The sequence below is a fragment of the Ambystoma mexicanum genome, chromosome 9 (assembly GCF_040938575.1).
Source record: "Ambystoma mexicanum isolate Mex_15411 chromosome 9, UKY_AmexF1_1, whole genome shotgun sequence".
Classification (NCBI taxonomy): Eukaryota; Metazoa; Chordata; class Amphibia; order Caudata; family Ambystomatidae; genus Ambystoma; species Ambystoma mexicanum.
The window spans coordinates 155,399,401-155,411,427 of NC_090931.1; positions in this window are offsets into that span (position 1 = coordinate 155,399,401).

Below are 12,027 nucleotides of genomic sequence, written 5' to 3' on the forward strand. Positions count from 1 at the left end.
AATCCTCAGTTGCAGTATAGCACCCATAGGTGACAATTTTGTCATAATAGCCCCAGTTGTCTTTTTTCACCATTTTCTGTTTGCAAGGTCTTTCTAGGGTTTTACTCTGCGCGCCAAACTAGGGTTGACCCCCTAGTTCAGTTGGTCTTTGGTGGACTTCAGTGCTGAAACCCGTCTCTGGCTCCAGTGTGTCTGGAAGGGCAGGCAGTCAGGGAGGTGCCCGAAACTCCCCTGTCCTTTGTCTCCATGGTTACCTGAATGCACTCAGTCCTGGCTGTCTGGCCTGCTGTGAGAGTGACAGCTAGGCTGTGCATGAATGGGAGGAACCTGCTTAAAAGGCGAGGCATCTTGGCATGAAAACAGTCAACCACTGGGAAAGACATCCCGATGATGAAACCGTGAACGAAGCTTGCTGCATCCTCCTGGACGATTGAACTGCCGAGTGAAGCCCTGCTGCTGTGTTGAAACTCTTTATTCTGATCGACAAGAGGAGCCAGACAGAACAACTTCTTAACTTGGGTTAGTGGGAGCAACTTACCCCCTAGATGAACTTTGCTGGGAGACCTTCCCCAACTGGTTGTATTTCTTTGCTGCTGCTGGAACTGAGTGCCATGGGTCGAGAAATCTATAGTCTAGTGCAATGTCTGTAAGCCGGCCAAAAGATCCTGGAGGCTTCAGAGGACCCTCCCGAAACAGGACAACCCCAGCTCAAGTCACCTCACCAGAGTGCTGGACTCAAGGAGTGAAGGAAGGCCAACCGGTGTCCAAGATCTGCAGTGGTGCTATTTACCAAGCACTGAAACCACAAAGTGCCACTGATCTGAAAAGAGCCCGTAGCTGCCGCCAACCATCACATTGCTGCTGCAGGTGTCCCCAGACATCCTCCCTCTTGTCTCCATGACTGAGGCCCAGGAATGCAGGATCTGCAACACTGCAAACCGGACAGAAGCCAGCTGGATCCTCTTCTTCTAACCTAAGGTACTGTTATGACTTGGGGGTACTTACCTCTGTCTGTAGCTTGCACTTCTCAGTTGAGACTTGCAGTAGCTGAATTTTCTAGAGTTAATCCTAACTAACTTTCACACGAGTAATAGCTTGTGGCCCAACAGTGATTTTCTACAACAAACTCTCTAACTTTGTGCAAAACATTTTGCTATCTAAGAAGTGCCTCAGCTCCATAGACTTTGCTTCAATTGACTTGGCTGTCCTGGCTCCCTGCAGACTCTTCTATTCCATTGACTTTGAGCCTTACTGTCCCTCATAGGTGATGCATTGGTTTTAAACTAATATTGCTTGGAAAGCTTTCTATCTAGATTTCTTTGGAATATTTAAAAGTGCTCACATGCTCCAAGAACCCATTTTAACTTTTTCCTTCCTTTAACCTTTCCTTTCTGCCAACCTCAGAATTTGCCAAGTACAAAAGTGATGTATAAATGCCAATACTGTCCTAGTTAGTGAAGTCACCTCAGGGTGTAGGCAGTGTGGATGAAGCATCTCTAAAGAGTATCTACTTGCTTTGACTTGATTCTGAGAAGGTATTTTGCAGTGTATTGTTATTGTTGCACATTATCCTTTGTAAAGAATTCTTATATAAAATTGACTGGTAAATAATTATTTTACTAGAAAACCTCAAGTGTAAGTGTTATTGGGATACTTGTATTTGTGAATTTTGATGCTACAGCTCACTTGTACCCCTCTTGTGATACATCTGGCTGCTCAATCACACTACCAACTTGTGTAGTACAGACGTATACCAATAGGAGGGTTACCTTATACCAAGAGGACAACCGTTGTGTAGTCTCCCACCGGGCTACTACATCAATTCTTGCCTAACACAGGTGTAAAGTGACATTTTAAAGAGAAGAGACAAGGACACACTGAAACAATGTATACAAAAACTCACAGAATGAAGATGTGACTGAAGTGTCAAAGTGAACACATGTGAGTATGTAGAAAACCATACATACTAAGAAGACAAGAAACTAGGTGTAGTAGATGTGTATACGCAGAAACACAAGGTAGATAAGACATAGAAGCTTGCTAAACAAAGAAAATATGACACAGGTAAAGCAGCCATGATGAGAACATGGACATCAGTCTTGTATAAAAGCAAGCAAGAAGCCCACAAGAGAGACCAGGGCTGCAGAGCTGACAGGCACTGGAATATAAATGTGTGCAAGATTAAAGAATCTGTTTGGTTAAGGATCAAGGATGCCACAACAAGAGCATAACTTCAAGGTACAAAAGGAGTCAAAGAGGATAAGCCATGTACGTAGGACATATTTCTGTCCGATTACGTAAAGGAGTAAACTTCTGCAAGTGCCAAGTATTGGCCAATTAAAGATACAGAAAGCACATGCAGATGGCGCAACCGCATGTCCAGAGGGCAAGAGGAGTACTAGCATCCAGTATAATTGAATTAATAGCACTAAATCAAAGGACAGAATGGACAGAATCATAGTCTCCTCAGAAGCGGTGCAGGACCGGAAGACGAGGCTTATTCATGAAGCTCCAGAGGAAGGTAGCACTGTATCTTCACTCCCTTTTGCAGTTCTGAAGAAGAGAATGTTCAGCAAGGTCAACTACAGTGAAGGAGCCTTGGCTTAGGGCCTAACTGATGAGAGATGGTAGGCTAATTAGCTAAGGAGGGCAGTTGACAGATGTTCCCCAAACCTGGGTTTCGTTTTGCTTACGTGCTGCTAATGAGCCAAATGTCCAAGGTTGGAGAGAGTGCCAACTAATCAAGAGGGCCTATGTGATGCTGAACCATACATTGTTGCAGAAGCCAATCCACTGCGGTTATTCTGCTATTATCTGTATTTTACACAGTTAGACGTTGTTCAAGGGACGCCTACTCGATAAGGGGTAGCCAGTGAAGTTTCTAACACCCAAGTAAGCTATAGATATAAATGTTCCCCTAACCAGTTCCTCCACCCGATAGGTTTTTACTATTTGCCACATAGGATGACATCATAGCAGACATATATTGAGGTATAAAGCCTTTGTGTAACTGAAATTAAGTTGAGTGTGCAAGCTACAACTTGTTTGTTCGTCCAGTTTCCCTTTATTGAGCTGATAATAAAGGGGGTGTGTGTTCTATCCTTGACATTGTAGTAATTATAGAACACCATAACAACTCACGGGCAGCGGGCCCAGACAGCGTTAGCAATCATTTACTTACCCTATCTGCGTCAACATGGGTGCACGAGCTGCATATTTCATTTAAGAACTCGGGCAGCATGGCCAACTCCCAGACACCTGGCATAAAAGTAATATCCTCCCCCATTTATAAAATAAATAAATAAAAAGGTGCCTGGAATCTCCCTTCAAATTATCGATGCTTGACATCTCCACAAGTTTTTTTGCAAGAGTTCTATTAGAACTAAATGCATGGATTAGCATAAACTATATTCTGGCTCCTAATCAGACAGGCTTTAGATCTAAATCTAATACCACTCAAAATATACTACTGCTTCCATGCGCTGTTGAATACTCATGGAAAAGGCACAGAACAAACGTTTACTTTGTACACATTGATTTTAGCGCCGCATTTGATTCTGTGAATCGCCACAAACTGTGGCATGGATTTTTAGCAGGGCTTTTAAGAACGTTAATGCTTTTATATACACACACGTCAGTCCGTGTGCGTCTCGATGGGAACGGGAGCCTTTCACAATCAATCCCCAGCCATCGGGGCGTAACACAGGGATGCTTCTTATCGGCTACACTTTTTAACCTGTATCTGGCGGATCTGAATAGGCATTTTCATCCCCTGAATATTAATCCAGTCAAATTAGGCACTACCACTGTAAATTGGCTCGCCTACGCAGACGACTTAATACCGTTAGACCATACCCAGAGTGGACTGCAGATTTTGCTTAGTACTCCAAGTACACAGGTATTCATGACCTGAGCATAAATATAGAAAAGAGCAAAATTATGTTTTTTTCAGAACAAAGTACTACTCAAAAACGTGTACAGTGGATTTATGCAGATCTTGCTATTGAACAAGTTAAGATATACAAATACCTGGGTGTATTTGTGGATGAAAAATTAAAGTTGCAATGGAATGAAATCAAAATAAAATGCTTGAAGGCAGTAACCGCAATGAGCATATTCATAGATAAAACGTGGGCTACTCGGTACACACAATCTTGCCGATATACACCTCTAAAATAGCTCCTCTGCTTCATTACGGAATCAAAATCCAAGGCCACAATTACCTAGATAAATTGAAAGAAATTCGAAGCAGAGATCTTGCGTAAATTGTTTCGGCTACCTAGTTGTGTCTCTGTTGAATATCTATTCGAATTTACACTCCATGGGATAGAAGCAGAGTATAAATACAGAGCAGTAATGTGCTATGAAAAACAGACACCTAGATAATGCCACAATCGCAGTTTTCTACATCCATGCATTCCTTTTGATGGACCATTGCTTATAATATGGGCACATTAGGTAAACTCTTATCTATACAAAGGACTTGGGCCGAGGACTATGATAATTGCATTCAATCTAGGTTTTCACCCATGTTTAAAAAATGGCTGAGACTTACGATTAATGAGCACTAGAACACCCAATATATGATACAGTTGTCAATGTTAAGAAATAGTAGTATGTATGTTCAGTATAGTATGGAACGTGTGAGTAAACCGCTATACATCATGGCATACCCTTGTCCTCAGATTATTCGTCAATCCATTCTACTAAAATGTAATGCTTGGGATGTACTTTAAATCAAACGGTGCAAAACTGGGTAAATAACGTCATGATAGATTGTGTCACTTATGCGGTGAATTCGCCCACAAAGATTTTGAACATCTTTTGGCAGAATGTAGTAGTCCAATTTGAGATCATATTATTTGAAATCCTATGACAACATGTTTGTCTGTAATTATATATCCAGGATATGGTTAAATGTTATGCAAAGTGACATTCATTTTATATGTTTTGTTTAATTTTACTGGCAGTGTATTGATATTTTAGATAAAGTATCAATTGGCGTACGTGAATAGCGTTTTTTAATCAAATATCTAGGAAATGAAATAAGGTTTTAGAATTCATTGTGGTTATAGCTCATGATTTTAAAATGATTTACTGTTGTATGCCTTGTATACGAAAAGCTGCAAGGCTAAACATGTATTATCAATAAATAAAAATAAATAAAGTAGTATTGGCCATGTTCTTTGAGTCTGACCGGTTATTTGGGCCCATGATTAGGTATGAAGTAATCCCACTGAGCACCTTGAACACTGCAGGTGCTACTGCAAATTTGCATGCATGTCTAAACCAGTATGATCTGCTGATAGAAGGAGACTGAATAAGCAGGCCCTATACAAGGCTGGCCATGGATAGCCGAGTGGGAAATCAAAGCCAGACGGGGAAGTGTAGATGCAGTTGGTGCTCCATTTGCTGCCTCTACACCATCAGGAGGTAGGATCTCCAGCCAAGGCATGAGTAGGGTCTAGGGATTCAGAGGGGAGAAGCATGCCTCTCAGCTGCAATTAACACTGAGAGGAGATCTCAAGAGCTGGACACCCTTTGCTTGTGGAAACTGTTGGAAATAATTGCCAGCATGAAGGGCACTGCATCCCTTAGCTTCAAGACAATCCTCATAGTGGGAAGGGCATTATACAATTAAGTGATAAAGAGATATACTTTTGTGAGTGAGGACACCACCCAAACCCTCACAGTGGACTGGACCCTCTAAACCCAGATGAGAAAGCAGTGAACTAGACATGATCGCTCTCTTGTGGGTTAAAATGAGTGATCTGGGTACTGCCTCCCTGCAAAGAGGATTCGCAACAAAGACAATGCTGTTCACCATCTCTGAGACTGGGGTTTATTTAGAGCACCTAATCCAGAAGAAGCTGGGCATCCTATGCAATGGTGTTGCATGTAAAGCACCCGGGGGAGTCCAGTATGCCCTAGCTAGCAATGACCCTGACACCTTATTCATTCGTTCCATCATGACACCGTAAAACTAGACACGTTCCAAGCAGTGAACCCCCATTATAGTGTAGATGACCTAGTTTCAGTGGGCATTTATCCCAAAGCGGTGTGTGAAGGACATGGGCCTGTTAAAGGGTTGCCTCCTGGAAGTTATGCAGACTTTGGCCAAAGTAGTCATGTAACCATGGAGAGTCCAGAGCTGGCCCATAGCGTAGGTCAAAGAACAGTAGAGGACCGAGAAACATCAGTAGAACCCTGCAACTCGAGGGGTGGATCAGGAAGGTGCAAACACCTTGAAATCCATGAAGGGAACAAATGCTCAGAGAAGGGGGGAGAGCAGTCTGCATTTACAGTGGGCGTTTTAGCCCCATCCTAGCAAACAGCAATGGTGGGGTGAACACAAAAAGCAGTTCTTACTCGAAGAGTACTGGGTGAAACAGGTACCGGAGAGGCATTCACAGGGACCCAAATTCTGCGCTTTCATCCAAGAGGGCCATGGTTGGCGTTTGCTAGTTATGGGGTGCTTGTTTTAGCACCTCACGAGAGATCTTCTTGGAAGCCAAGAGGAGGGGCAAAAGACCAACATCCACAGTGAAGTGGTCTCTTTTCATTCCTGCTGCAGGAGCCCACCAAAGAGGAACCAGATGAATGCACCTGGGCCAGGGTTGGACTGGGGCACACAAATGTCTCGGGAACCAATGAAAAAGTTGCCCACAGTTGCAAAAGGCAATTCATTCCTTGTGTGACAGACTGTTTGGATAGTACGCACGGGATAGTTTCTGGATGTAGTAATGCAAAAATTGTGCAATTTAAAGAATATTTATTCAGTAATAAAGGCCAAAACTACTAGCCGCATAGTGAAGTAACTCATCTAACTGACCCACATTGGCATTGGCCCAAAAAAGTGGGCCAGTTTGAGCCAAAAATTCTCATTTTGCATTGTTGGTTCAGGCATTGCCTTTTTACCTTATAGGCCAGTCAAAGCATGACCTGGGACTATTGGGCAGCGAAGTCACAACAGGCAGCAAATGAGAGAACTCTGAAACCTATCCACACATCATGGGAAGCCTGTAATGTGAACTGGACCCCTGCTGAAGTTTTATTTTTGGTACTTACCTGCATAGAAGGCACTTATAAACACGTACTACTGAGTCCAGCCTCTTTTGTATGCCAAATGGTGTCAGTAGTGGGCTAGGCAGAATCTGACTGAAATCTTTGAATTAAGCTACTAAAGAGGCAACATTGACTACATAGTCCGAATTTTGGGTAAAGCTCCCAGGAAGGGCTACAAGAGGTCATCAGGCTTTGATTTATGAGGACCCACAGAAAACGCCAATTTCTGGGACAGGGCTTTATTCACAATAGATGTAGGGATCTTTGTTCTCCAAGGGACATAAGGAAAAATCACCCCACAATCCAGATTGTAAAGCCAATGAGAACACCGATGTGGTTGCAGTGGTGCTTGATGGTGAATATACTGTGAAATAACCATTCCTTAACTTTGATAAACAATCGTGTCTAGTGGAGGTAGATAATCCTCTGCCTGAAAGATACGCGAGACAGTAGGGAACTGAGATTCTGGAGTGATCAACAAAGTACCCCAGGGAAAGGGAAGAAATAGAATTCTGGACCACTTCTCCTCCACGTACAAACATCCGATGATCCAATGACAGTGAACCCAAGCTAGCATTATCACTTGAGTTTGTAGTTTCCCACAAAGATATGCAGCACCATGGAGCATCTTTCAGAAACTGGTAGTTTGGGGGGGCGGAGGGGAGGGGGGGGGGGGAAGGACTCCAATGTAAGTAGATCATGCCATGCGTCACATAAATGGATTTTACGTGTAGTGGGAAGCGAGGGAGCAAAAAGTAGCGTGTCATTTCCAATGCCCTACCAACCACCAGATGGGAACTGCCAGCCTTTTTCGGGAGTGCTCAGCAGACATCCAGCCCTCTGATAGATACGAGGCAAGAAGGCTTCCTGTCCCAGAGGCTGATTCACCTTACTGAATAAGGTGATGTGTAACCCTCCCTTACTTATAGATCCCCACTTGGGAAATAATTGTATTCCCCAACAGATGCTTTCAAAGATGGATTGCAGCCAGTCTTGTTTCAGGAACTCCATGAGAGACAGCAACTGATGTTATACATCTGTAGCATTATTTTTCAATGGTACAGCACCTTCCTTATAACGGGGTTAGAACACTTGGCCATAGAGTGAGCCGTTGAATAACTAAAATACTATCTAGAATGCTCCTCGCAGATCCTGCCCCCGTGACATGGCATTTGAGGAACAAAGACACCAGGGATCCGAATCACGATGTGGTTCCTCAGACACCAGCTATACACAGCACAGAAGCGCAGTGCAAGCAAACCTAGATTTCCTCTCACATTATCCTACAAAACACCCATCCTTAAAGGGAATGGCTACAGGGAAAGGGTGAGGGTATGTGACAAAGTAAAACCTGTTTCTTTAGCCCAAGGCCCAAAGCTAGGGGGAGGTGTCTCTGCAGCCCAGTACTATCGCAGTTCTACCACAGCAGAGGGATACCTCAGGACGGCACAGGGTGGTAGCTACCAAGACCTCCTCTACTCTCGAGGGCCTTACTCAGAAATGTTAATCCAACCCTGAGCAAGAAGCTAACACTCTCAGCACTGCACTGTCTTGGTACTACCCTGCTCTCGGCACTGTACTGTCTTGGTACTACCCTGCTCTTGGCACTGCACTGTCTTGGTACTACCCTGCTCTTGGCACTGCACTGTCTTGGTACTACCCTGCTCTCGGCACTGTACTGTCTTGGTACTACCCTGCTCTTGGCACTGCACCGTCTTGGTACTACCCTGCTCTCGGCACTGTACTGTCTTGGTACTACCCTGCTCTCGGCACTGCACTGTCTTGGTACTACCCTGCTCTCGGCACTGTACTGTCTTGGTACTACCCTGCTCTCAGCACTTGTATGCAAGTCCATGAGAACGCAAAGGCCACCCATGAAGCTATGGCTTTGACAAGGATTGTGATGTACACAGTATGGGTGTTAATCTGAGTTTGAACTTGTCTGTCAAGTCAGTTGCCCCCCCCCCCCCTCACTCCCATCATTGTCCAGGGTGGTACAACCCCACTGGTGGCATCATTGCCATCCAGATACCCTTGCCAAGGAGAGTAGTCATCGTCTCTGGCAGCCCCCCACACATCCTGGCAGAAAAACATGTGTCCTGGACCAAGACACAACCTTCCCATTCTGAACTAAATTCTGTACTCTGAAACACTGCTTCCCAAGGAGATTCTCATGAGCCAGGGTTAAAGGTCAATTATTGCTGCTCTGTAGACGACTGCCAGAGGCTCATCGGGCTTGGTTGCCCTCGTTGGTATAGGAGTAACAACTATCCTCTAAACGACAGTGTGGCCAACCGACGCTAATGAATGTGCCATGGATGACAAACGAACCCGAGATCTTGCAGGGCGAGTGGGACATGTGGGCACAGAGGGACATTATTGCTTCTTACGGTGCTGGCTCAGACGTACAAGGCAGAACGGGTGTCAAGGAGACATGTCTGTTTAAGATGCAAGTGGCTAGAAGACAACAAACGGAGACCACAAGAAAAAACACATTGGATGACTATGTTGGATGACGATTATTATACTAACACTCGCCTGCAGTACTACAGATAAGGTGTGTATTGGTCACTTACGCCCCGCCCCCACATAAATACAAAAATAAATAATGAAAAAATGTACATTTATTCCCAACAGAAAAAATAGCAAACCGACACATAGAACCGTGTGTCCCTACACCCACACAGCTCCATGGATTGGTTTGGACTAGTAATGCACGTAGCACCACAGGAACACACTATTAAAAATGCCTAATCAGAAAAATGGCCATAAATACCTAGGTGCAAAAACATTTTTTGCTCACTTTTAAAATAGGAATTGCACTTCAATTTTTACTCCCTAAAAATCATTTTACTCCCAACTTTAAAAAATAGGGAGTAAAATACTCCCTCTTCCAAATCTCATCTGGGGCACAGCGTGCCTGAATTCCAAACAAGCCATCAAGGATTTATATGTACTGTGTTGAATACAGCAGAAGACACTGGAAATGAGCTGCACTCAAAATCGCCAGAGCAACGAGAAGCCAAAAGGAGTGGATGCCAACGACCTCCCAGTCCAGAGGCACATACCTACCTAAATGAAGTGATTGGGAGCTCACAATACCCCACCGCTTGGGTGAAACTGCAGCCAGAAAAAAGGACCACCTGTCACTGAATTATAAGTCAGAGTAAACTTTCGGAGTTTCGTAGACCGCGATCACCATCCATACTTGCATGTCACAGGATGACGAATGACAACAAAGCCAAGTAGTAGAAGAAACTCCTGAGACAAAGCCAAGAGGCAGGTGAAGCCTCTGGGACATGTCTCTAAATCCAGACAAAGCCTCTGAATCCCGAGAGGCAGGAGAAGCCAGGGAGACACGGCTCAGACTCCTGGGCGAGTCAAGAAGCAGGAGAAGCCATGGGGGCAGGGCTCAGACTCCTGGGCGAGCCAAGAGGCAGGAGAAGCCATGGGGGCATGGCCCGGTCTCCTGGGCGAGGCAGGAGGAGGCATGTCTCGGACCACTGGTCAAGCCAAGAGGCAGGAGTAGCCATAGCTCGGGCTCCTGGGCAAGCCAAGAGGCAGGAGAAGCCATGGCTGCATGGTTCAGACTCCTGTGCAAGCCAAGAGGCAGGAGAAGCCATGGTTCAGACTCCTGGGCAAGCCAAGAGGCAGGAGCAGCCATGGAGGCATGGCTCGGGCTCCTGAGAAAGCCAAGAGGCAGGAGAAGCCATGGCAACCTGGCTCGGACTCCTGGTCAAGCCAAGAGGCAGGGGAAGCCATGGCGGCATGGCTGGGACTCCTGGGCGAGCCAAGAGGCAGGAGAAGCCATGGAGGCATGGCTCGGACTCCTGGGCAAGCCAAGAGGCAGGAGACATCTCCTGTGAAAGGTTTCAGAAAAGGAAGAGGGAGTTGGCTGATAGATTAGTGAACAGGTATAGAGATTGCGGCAGAACCTCTGAAAATCTGAAGCATTGTATACACTGTACATCCCCACAAATGAAGAAAGATCTGGTTTCTAAAACAGCCGGGTATACTTGTGATTTTGTCTTCGATTTGCCACATATGTTTGTTCTGTCTTGCCCAACCAATATCTTGACTTTGTAATACAGTGCAGCACTTTTATGGATAGTATAATGGCTTGCATGTGAACTCACCCATTAGTTAGTTCATCCATTTACAAGGTTTGCATTTTAACAACGTGCATTAGCACCTAGAGTTCACATGTGTGTGCATCGAAAGCCTCGCTTCTGCCAATCATTGCATGTCCTGCGAACATAATCCAGTTTAGAAAACTGGATTTAAGAGTTGAGCAATCACTTAACATGGCTGATGTCAGATTGAATTTGTATTCTCTTGAGATGCCCGTGTTTACAATGGGGTGTTACTTTTGCAGGAATAAGGCGTGTTTCTGTGGTCACAGAGGCTTTCTTGCAACTTTAAGGACCCTCAAGACTTGCATGCACTCGTACAGGCCAATATGCTCCCTGGAGTTGTCCAGGTTGTGTGATCGGCCTATATTGCCATCACAGCAGATTTCATTGCAGCCTGCACACAAGTCCATGCTCCTTTCCTGCTTTCCCAAGCAATGCATGAATGGTCAGAGGTCAGAGTCGTCCTTTCAGGCCAATGTCACACTGTACGTCCGTACTGAATGCATGGTGTAGTATTTTCCAATAGGATATCATGACAGATGATGTGTGCCATGTCATCGCAAATGCGCATAAGTGTGAACACAGACTGAAGGTTCCCCTAGGTTTGCTTGGGCATACCAGTGTGTGCCACGTGGTATAGCTCCCAAACAGAAAGTGACATGATCTTGCCCATTGGGTATTGTGTGTGCTCTACAGAAACATTGCTGGCCCAATCTGTGTTTGCAAGTGCCACTTTCTGTAAGGTTGCCACGGGACACCTTGTAAACAGAGACTGCATGTCACTGTCCATTGCATCCTGTGAGTTGTAGTTTTGGTTCATGGATATTCA